The sequence below is a fragment of the Zea mays genome, chromosome 2 (assembly GCF_902167145.1).
Source record: "Zea mays cultivar B73 chromosome 2, Zm-B73-REFERENCE-NAM-5.0, whole genome shotgun sequence".
In the NCBI taxonomy this organism is placed as follows: Eukaryota; Viridiplantae; Streptophyta; class Magnoliopsida; order Poales; family Poaceae; genus Zea; species Zea mays.
The window spans coordinates 19,888,231-19,899,018 of NC_050097.1; positions in this window are offsets into that span (position 1 = coordinate 19,888,231).

Genomic DNA, 10,788 nt, shown 5'->3' on the forward strand with positions numbered 1-10,788 from the left:
CTACCCACAAGTTCAAAAGCTGCTGTATGCTGTGATCCTGACAAGGCGGAAGCTGCGACACTACTTCGAGTCTCATCCGGTAACTGTGGTGTCATCCTTCCCCCTGGGGGAGATCATCCAGTGCCGAGAGGCCTCGGGCAGGATCGCAAAGTGGGCGGTGGAAATCATGGGCGAAACGATCTCGTTCGCCCCTCGGAAGGCCATCAAGTCCCAGGTGTTGGCGGATTTCGTGGCCGAATGGGTCGACACCCAGCTGCCAACGACTCCGATCCAACCGGAGCTCTGGACCATGTTTTTCGACGGGTCGCTGATGAAGACGGGGGCCGGCGCGGGCCTGCTCTTCATCTCGCCCCTCGGAAAGCACTTGCGCTACGTGCTGCGCCTCCATTTCCCGGCGTCCAACAATGTGGCCGAGTACGAAGCTCTGGTCAACGGATTGCGGATCGCCATCGAGCTAGGGGTCATACGCCTCGACGCCCGTGGTGATTCGCAGCTCGTCATCGACCAAGTCATGAAGAACTCCCACTGCCGTGACCCGAAGATGGAGGCCTACTGCGACGAGGTTCGGCGCCTGGAAGACAAGTTCTTCGGGCTCGAGCTCAACCACATCGCTCGGCGCTACAACGAAACCGCAGACGAGCTGGCTAAGATAGCCTCGGGGCGAACGACAGTCCCCCCGGACGTCTTCTCCCGGGATCTGCATCAACCCTCCGTCAAGCTCGACGACGCGCCCGAGCCCGAGGTACCCTCGGCTCAGCCCGAGGTACCCTCGGCCCCCGAGGGCGAGGCGCTGAACGTCGAGGAAGGGCAGAGCGGGGCCACGCCAGATCAAGATTGGCAGGCCCCGTACCTGCAATATCTCCGTCGAGGAGAGCTACCCCTCGACCAAGTCGAGGCTCGGCGGGTAGCGCGACGCGCCAAGTCATTCGTCTTGCTGGGCGACGAAGAGGAGCTCTACCATCGCAGCCCCTCGGGCATCCTCCAGCGATGCATCTCCATCGCCGAAGGTCGGGAACTGCTGCAAGAAATACACTCGGGGGCTTGCGGCCACCACGCAGCGCCCCGAGCCCTTGTCGGGAATGCTTTCCGGCAAGGCTTCTACTGGCCAACGGCGGTGGCTGACGCCACTAGAATTGTCCGCACCTGCGAAGGGTGCCAATTCTATGCGAAGCGGACACACCTGCCCGCTCAGGCTCTGCAGACAATACCCATCACCTGGCCCTTCGCTGTATGGGGTCTGGACCTCGTCGGTCCCTTGCAGAAGGCGCCCGGGGGCTACACGCACCTGCTGGTCGCCATCGACAAATTCTCCAAGTGGATCGAGGTCCGACCTCTGAACAGCATCAGGTCCGAGCAGGCGGTGGCGTTCTTCACCAACATCATCCATCGCTTCGGGGTCCCGAACTCCATCATCACCGACAACGGCACCCAGTTCACCGGCAAAAAATTCTTGGATTTTTGCGAGGATCACCATATCCGGGTGGACTGGGCCGCCGTGGCTCATCCCATGTCGAATGGGCAAGTAGAGCGTGCCAACGGCATGATTCTACAAGGGCTCAAGCCTCGGATCTACAACGACCTCAACAAGTTCGGCAAGCGATGGATGAAGGAACTCCCCTCGGTGGTCTGGAGCCTAAGGACGACGCCGAGTCGTGCCACGGGCTTCACGCCGTTTTTCCTGGTCTACGGGGCTGAAGCTATCTTGCCCACCGACCTGGAATACGGCTCCCCGAGGGCGAGGGCCTACACCGAACAAAGCAACCAAGCTAGCCGAGAGGAATCGCTGGACCAGCTGGAGGAAGCTCGGGACAGGGCCTTACTACACTCGGCGCGGTACCAACAGTCCCTGCGATGCTACCACGCCCGAGGGGTCCAGTCCTGAGAACTCCAGGTGGGCGATCTGGTGCTTCGGCTGCGGCAAGACGCCCGAGGGAGGCACAAGCTCACGCCCCCCTGGGAAGGGCCATTCGTCATCGCCAAAGTTCTGAAGCCCGGAACATACAAGCTGGCCAACAATCAAGGCGAGATCTACGGCAACGCTTGGAACATCAAACAGCTACGTCGCTTCTACCCTTAAGATGTTTTCAAGTTGTTCATATACCTCGCACCTACGCAAAGTTTAGTCGTCAAGGAAGGGTCGGCCTAGCCTCGGCAAAGCCCGACCCTCCCTCGGGGGCTAAAAGGGGGGAGACCCCCTCTGCGTCGAATTTTTCCTCGAAAAAGGATCTCTTTTTAGCAGGATTTCTTTCGTGCTTCTTGACTACTTCGGAAAGCGGATCCTGGAAACGACGGAGTACACGTAAGCAGCCAAGGCTGACCGAGCCGAGGGACTCCTACGCCTCCGGGATACGGATACCTCACTCATCACCTTCTGCGATAAGTAACTTGCGCTCGGATAAAGCGACTCCGTGGACCGAACAAGTCTTCACGTTCGGAAGCTCTCCTGCCGAAGCAGTCCTTCAAGCTTTCTCGACTAAGTCGGGGACAGGGCCTCATGGACGGGTGAAAGTACGCGTAAGTGGCAAGGCCGACCGAGCCGAGGGATTCCCACGCCTCTGGGATACGGATACCTCACTCGTCCCTTCCGCGAAAAGCAACTCTCGCTCACACAAACATCCCTGTTACCAACAGAGTCCAGATGCTCGAAACAAGAGGAAAAAAGACGCAGCTTCGCAAGCGCGGCGAGGGTGTGTTTTTCTGGCCTCGGCGGCCGCAGAAAGCACACGCTACAAGATGATCTGATCCTGCAGGCTCGGGTCTTCACGCTGAAGGGAGCCGTAGCACCCTCGGCATCGATGACGTCTTCAGCAAAGTCCGACCCAGCCTCGGGCGGTGACGCGGTCCAGGGACTCCTCCGGGAATCCGGCCCGAGCAGGCGGCTCGACCGGTTACCCCTGGGGCCTCGGTCAACCGGCTTCCAAGGGCGCCAGCCCGACCCGAGGCCTCGACTGATCGACTTTGGCGTCGGCTCCGCTGACGGACAACACGGCTAGGTTCCGGCCAACCAGGTTCCCATTCTCGAGCCAACTCCGCCTCTGTTCATACTGATATCGCTACCCCTGGCCTCGGTCCACCGAAGGGCGGCCGAGGGGTCTCTTTAACTAAGCTAGAGGAGCCCCAGACAACAAGGCCGAACGGGCCGAGGGATTCCTACGCCTCCGGGATACGGATACCTCACCCGTCACCTTGACACGGGGCGACTCATGCTTGGTAAAGCGGTTCAGATAATCAACAGGCGAGACCTAGTGCTCGAAAATGAGGAAAAAACACGGCTCCGTGCCGAAATTACATACAAGTTCAGGCCCCGACAGCCACAATGAACGAAAAACACTGGCATTCGAGATGCCACTACCAACGGAACTCCGGTTCCCCCCTCCGCAGGAACGAACAACCCCACTCCGAGGGGGAAGGCCTGCGGAGTAACAGAAGAACGATGAGCGGCTCGCTGCCGCCCGTTCCAACCGCGACGACAACCACCCCTGCCCTAGACAGCGAAGCGGCTTAGGCAGCAGCTTTGGGGCAGGTGTCACGGCAGGAGGGCTCTCCCCCGCTGAGGACGAGAACCAGCCATTCAGGCAGGGAGACGGAGACCCAGGGCCACTAGCGCCCTACCTATCCCGGCATGGCTGGAGGAAGTCTCCGTGGGGCTCAAGGACGCCCTTCACCCCCGGGCGCGAGGGGAAGAAAAGGGCAGCCGACCCACGCGGGGGCGGCCCCCCGACTCGCCTCATCCTCCATCTTGGCCTGGATGACGAAAATCCTTGAGGCCGAGGGAGGAGTAGAGGCCGCGGCCTGGCCCGCTTTCCCCACCGTCGAACTAGAGGTCACCATCTTGGGTGACCGCCGGTGGTGGGGTGTGGCCAGGCTGCGTGATGAAAATCCTTGAAGCCGAACGATGGCTGAGAGGTACCAACTCCCATGGAGTTGCGTTCCTCCAACGAGGAGGCGGAAAGGCGGCGGATACTCCCCATCCGGGGGCTCGGAAGATGGGAAGACACGACGCTTAAGGGAGGAAGAAGACATGGTTGCCTTCCGAAAGGAGTCTCCCTCCTTTTAAAGGCAACTCTCCCTACGTGCGCCCCCAGGCGCCGCGGGCTGAGTCTTCTCCAACACGCTCCAAGGCCCTCCCCTGCGACTCGGAGGCTGGGTCCCGCATGTCATACAAACCAGCTCAGGGCAGAAGAAGCCAAACCGCCGCGCGTGGTGCGCACGACCGTCCAGCGGTTACAAGCGACCCCCCATTTTCGCCCAGACCAACGGGCAGAAGGGGCGGGCAGCCATGCAGGCGGCATGCAACCACGCCAGATGGACGCGCTTCTCCGACTTCTGACACGCCTGCTTGGGAACCCAGGCCCACGCGTCGAGCAACCGGCGCGCCAGTTGCTGCATGCAAGCAACCGCACCGCCACTTGTGCCACCATCGCGCCTATTCGGTTGCGGAGCCTATGCCGCGACTCGAGGCGACCCAACAGCGCCAGCCTGGCGCGTCGGTCAAAGTGACCGAAAGTGGGCCGGCTGTAATAGCGGTGGCAGGCGGGCGGGCGCAGCGGTCACGTCGTCAGCCAGGCTCACGTCCCATCCTGGGACAGCAAGAGAGCCTCCTCTCACGGCGTGGAGACGGTGCACCCGTGACCCATTCCTCGAACGGGTCGCACGCGCGCAACGGCCGCCCCGCCAACCACTCGCCCCGTCGCATTAACTCCGCGGCGGGACAGGCGGCGTCTCTGACGGGAGGAGCGCGCGACGCTTCACCTTCGCCATAATAACCGCGTCAGAAAAGGTACGCCACGTCGTCCGATTTCGTATCCTTTTCCGTTTTCCTCTTTCTCTATCTCTTGCAACAGGGACCGGGAAAGGGGGATACCCCGAAAGGGATCCTTCTCCGCGAAGGAACCGGGCTCCGAGCCCCCCACTACTGATCAGGGGTTCGAAGGCTGGCCCTCCGAAGGGTTCAACAGTCGCCTCAGATCACGTGGGCCCGACACCCACTACTGGTCAGGGGTTCGAAGGCCAGCCCCTCGAAGGGTTCCATGGTCGCCTCAGGCTACTCGGGCTCCGCGCCCATTACTGATCAGGGGTTCGAAGGCTGGCCCCCGAAGGGTTCACAGTCGCCTCAGACACCGAGCGAGGGATGACCAGGGGTACGTTCGATACATAACCGAGGCTCGGGCTGCGCTCCCGAGGTACCCTAGGACATTTTCGAGACCAGCGGGAATGATCTTGTAACGGAATCCCATAGGAGGGAGGCATCGAGCCCTCGGACCCCGTCGCCAGGGGACCGGGTCCGGCAAATCACCCGCAGGTACTTTTGGGCGTGCCTCTGGGCCCCTAGCCGATCCCCAACGAACGGGGCACGGACGTCCACTCGGATTACCCGCTTGCAGCTCACCGGAGACACCATGTTCGGTGCCCATCGAGGGTAACATGGCGCACTCCCCCCTCCTCCTTGCGGAAAGGCGACGTAGGGGCGTATGTAAAAAGTCGAGTCTGTCCCTGATCGTCCTCTCGCCCTGTGCAGAGGCTCGGGGGCTGCTCTCGCAAAAACCGGCTCCGGCCAAATCGTTGACAGCGTCAACATACCAGCCCGAGAGCTTGGGCCCCGACCGTACACCCGGGCTACGGCCAGTTCGCATGAGGGAACGACCAGACCAGCCGAAGCGTTACGCGAGGTATTAAGACCTCGAAGGAGTGTAACCACTCCTCCGAGGCCTCGGGGGCTACACCCGGCGGGTGCGCTCGCGCGCACCCACCGGAACGAAATGCAACCGAGAAAGGTTGGTCCCCTTGCAAAAAAGTGCGACAAAAGCCTCCAAGCGAGTGCTAACACTCCCTTCGAGGCTCGGGGGCTACTGTCGGGGACCATAATTAGGGGTACCCTCAAGACGCCTAATTCTCAGCTGGTAACCCCCATCAGCATAAAGCTGCAAAGGCCTGATGGGTACGATTAAGTCAGGGATCAGTCCACACGAGTGACTCGATCACGCTTCACCCGAGCCTAGCCTCGGCCAAGGGCAGCCGACCTCGAGAGACTTCCGTCTCGCCCGAGGCCCCCTTTTTATGGCGGACACATCACCGGCTCGCCCGAGGCCTTGGCTTCGCTCAGAAGCAACCTTGACTAAATCGCCACACCGACTGACCAAATTGCAGGGGCATTTAACGCAAAGGTGGCCTGACACCTTTATCCTGACACGCGCCCCCGGCAGAGCCGAAGTGACCGCCGTCACTCCACCGCTCCACTGGCCAGTCTGACAGAAGGACAGCGCCGCCTGCGCCACTCCGACTGCAGTGCCACTCGACAGAGTGAGTCTGACAGGCAGTCAGGCCTTGCCAAAGGCGCCACGGCGAACTCCGCTCCGCCCGACCCCAGGGCTCGGACTCGGGCTAAGACCCGGAAGACGGCGAACTCCGCTCCGCCCGACCCCAGGGCTCGGACTCGGGCTAAGACCCGGAAGACGGCGAACTCCGCTCCGCCCGACCCCAGGGCTCGGACTCGGGCTAAGACCCGGAAGACGGCGAACTCCGCTCCGCCCGACCCCAGGGCTCGGACTCGGGCTAAGACCCGGAAGACGGCGAACTCCGCTCCGCCCGACCCCAGGGCTCGGACTCGGGCTAAGACCCGGAAGACGGCGAACTCCGCTCCGCCCGACCCCAGGGCTCGGACTCGGGCTAACACCCGGAAGACGACGAAACTCCGCTCCGCCCGACCCCAGGGCTCAGACTCGGGCTAACACCCGGAAGACGACGAAACTCCGCTTCGCCCGACCCCAGGGCTCGGACTCCGCCTTGGCCTCGGCCGAATGACTTCCGCCTCGCCCGACCCCTTGGCTCGGGCTCGGCCACGGCAACGGAAGACAGACTCAACCTCGGCTTCGGAGGAACCCCCACGTCGCCCTGCCTAGGGCACAGACCACCACGTCAACAGGGAGCGCCATCATCACCCTACCCCGAATCGACTCGGGTCACGGAGAACAAGACCGGCGTCCCATCCGGCCAGCTCCGCCGGAGGGGCAATGATGGCGCTCCACAAGCTCTATGACGACGGCGGCCCCCAGCTCTCTTACGGAAGCAGGACGACGTCAGCAGGGACTCGACCGCTCCAACAGCTGTCCCTCCGCCAGGCTCCGCCGCACCTCCAACAGCCACGACATCACGCCAGCAGGGTGCCCAGATCTCTCCGGCTGCCACATTGGCATGTACCTAGGGCGCTAGCTCTCCCTCCGCTAGACACGTAGCACTCTGCTACACCCCCCATTGTACACCTGGATCCTCTCCTTACGACTATAAAAGGGAGGACTAGGGCCTTCTTAGAGAAGGTTGGCCGCGCGGGACCGAGGACGGGACAGGCGCTCTCTTGGGGCCGCTCGCTTCCCTCACCCGCGTGGATGCTTGTAACCCCCCTACTGCAAGCGCACCTGACCTGGGCGCGGGACGAACATGAAGGCCGCGGGACTTCCACCTCTCTCACACTCGACTCCGGCCACCTCGCCTCTCCCCCCTTCGCGCTCGCCCACGCGCTCGACCCATCTGGGCTGGGGCACGCAGCACACTCACTCGTCGGCTTAGGGACCCCCCTGTCTCGAAACGCCGACAGTTCCGGGCTCGACCCCAAATAGGAAGCAGTGCTCGTCGACTTTCTCCGCGCAAACGCCGACGTGTTTGCGTGGAGTCCCTCGGACATGCCTGGCATACCGAGGGATGTCGCCGAGCACTCGCTGGATATTCGGGCCGGAGCCCGACCCGTCAGGCAGCCTCTGCGCCGATTCGACGAGGAGAAGCGCAGAGTGATTGGCGAAGAGATCCACAAGCTAATGGCAGCAAGGTTCATCAAAGAGGTATTCCATCCCGAATGGCTTGCCAACCCTGTGCTTGTGAGGAAGAAAGGGGGGAAATGGCGGATGTGTGTAGACTACACTGGTCTCAACAAAGCATGTTTGAAGGTTCCCTACCCTCTGCCTCGCATCGACCAAATCGTGGATTCCACCGCTGGGTGCGAAACCCTGTCCTTCCTCGATGCCTACTCAGGGTATCACCAGATCCGGATGAAAGAGTCCGACCAGCTCGCGACTTCTTTCATCACGCCGTTCGGCATGTACTGCTATGTCACCATGCCGTTCGGTTTGAGGAATGCGGGCGCGACGTACCAGCGGTGCATGAACCATGTGTTCGGCGAACACATCGGTCGCACAGTCGAGGCCTACGTCGATGACATCGTAGTCAAGACAAGGAAGGCTTCTGACCTCCTCTCCGACCTTGAAGTGACATTCCGGTGTCTCAAGGCGAAAGGAGTCAAGCTTAATCCTGAGAAGTGTGTCTTCGGGGTGCCCCGAGGCATGCTCCTAGGGTTCATCGTCTCCGAGCGAGGCATCGAAGCCAACCCGGAGAAGATCGCGGCCATCACCAGCATGGGACCCATCAAGGACTTAAAAGGGGTACAGAGGGTCATGGGATGCCTCGCGGCCCTGAGCCGCTTCATCTCACGCCTCGGCGAAAGAGGTCTGCCTCTGTACCGCCTCTTAAGGAAGGCCGAGTGTTTCGCTTGGACCCCTGAGGCCGAGGAAGCCCTCGGCAACCTGAAGGCGCTCCTTACAAAGGCGCCTGTTTTGGTGCCCCCGGCGGACGGAGAAGCCCTCTTGGTCTATGTCGCCGCGACCACTCAGGTGGTTAGCGCCGCGATTGTGGTCGAAAGGCAAGAGGAAGGGCATGCATTGCCCGTTCAGAGGCCGGTCTACTTCATCAGCGAAGTGCTGTCCGAGACTAAGATCCGCTACCCACAAGTTCAAAAGCTGCTGTACGCTGTGATCCTGACAAGGCGGAAGCTGCGACACTACTTCGAGTCTCATCCGGTAACTGTGGTGTCATCCTTCCCCCTGGGGGAGATCATCCAGTGCCGAGAGGCCTCGGGCAGGATCGCAAAGTGGGCGGTGGAAATCATGGGCGAAACGATCTCGTTCGCCCCTCGGAAGGCCATCAAGTCCCAGGTGTTGGCGGATTTCGTGGCCGAATGGGTCGACACCCAGCTGTCAACGACTCCGATCCAACCGGAGCTCTGGACCATGTTTTTCGACGGGTCGCTGATGAAGACGGGGGCCGGCGCGGGCCTGCTCTTCATCTCGCCCCTCGGAAAGCACTTGCGCTACGTGCTGCGCCTCCATTTCCCGGCGTCCAACAATGTGGCCGAGTACGAAGCTCTGGTCAACGGATTGCGGATCGCCATCAAGCTAGGGGTCAGACGCCTCGACGCCCGCGGTGATTCGCAGCTCGTCATCGACCAAGTCATGAAGAACTCCCACTGCCGCGACCCGAAGATGGAGGCCTACTGCGACGAGGTTCGGCGCCTGGAAGACAAGTTCTTCGGGCTCGAGCTCAACCACATCGCTCGGCGCTACAACGAAACCGCAGACGAGCTGGCTAAGATAGCCTCGGGGCGAACGACAGTCCCCCCGGACGTCTTCTCCCGGGATCTGCATCAACCCTCCGTCAAGCTCGACGACGCGCCCGAGCCCGAGGTACCCTCGGCTCAGCCCGAGGTACCCTCGGCCCCCGAGGGCGAGGCGCTGAACGTCGAGGAAGGGCAGAGCGGGGCCACGCCAGATCAAGATTGGCAGGCCCCGTACCTGCAATATCTCCGTCGAGGAGAGCTACCCCTCGACCAAGTCGAGGCTCGGCGGGTAGCGCGACGCGCCAAGTCATTCGTCTTGCTGGGCGACGAAGAGGAGCTCTACCATCGCAGCCCCTCGGGCATCCTCCAGCGATGCATCTCCATCGCCGAAGGTCGGGAACTGCTGCAAGAAATACACTCGGGGGCTTGCGGCCACCACGCAGCGCCCCGAGCCCTTGTCGGGAATGCTTTCCGGCAAGGCTTCTACTGGCCAACGGCGGTGGCTGACGCCACTAGAATTGTCCGCACCTGCGAAGGGTGCCAATTCTATGCGAAGCGGACACACCTGCCCGCTCAGGCTCTGCAGACAATACCCATCACCTGGCCCTTCGCTGTATGGGGTCTGGACCTCGTCGGTCCCTTGCAGAAGGCGCCCGGGGGCTACACGCACCTGCTGGTCGCCATCGACAAATTCTCCAAGTGGATCGAGGTCCGACCTCTGAACAGCATCAGATCCGAGCAGGCGGTGGCGTTCTTCACCAACATCATCCATCGCTTCGGGGTCCCGAACTCCATCATCACCGACAACGGCACCTAGTTCACCGGCAAAAAATTCTTGGATTTTTGCGAGGATCACCATATCCGGGTGGACTGGGCCGCCGTGGCTCATCCCATGTCGAATGGGCAAGTAGAGCGTGCCAACGGCATGATTCTACAAGGGCTCAAGCCTCGGATCTACAATGACCTCAACAAGTTCGGCAAGCGATGGATGAAGGAACTCCCCTCGGTGGTCTGGAGCCTAAGGACGACGCCGAGTCGTGCCACGGGCTTCACGCCGTTTTTCCTGGTCTACGGGGCTGAAGCTATCTTGCCCACCGACCTGGAATACGGCTCCCCGAGGGCGAGGGCCTACACCGAACAAAGCAACCAAGCTAGCCGAGAGGAATCGCTGGACCAGCTGGAGGAAGCTCGGGACAGGGCCTTACTACACTCGGCGCGGTACCAACAGTCCCTGCGACGCTACCACGCCCGAGGGGTCCAGTCCCGAGAACTCCAGGTGGGCGATCTGGTGCTTCGGCTGCGGCAAGACGCCCGAGGGAGGCACAAGCTCACGCCCCCCTGGGAAGGGCCATTCGTCATCACCAAAGTTCTGAAGCCCGGAACATACAAGCTGGCCAACAATCAAGGCG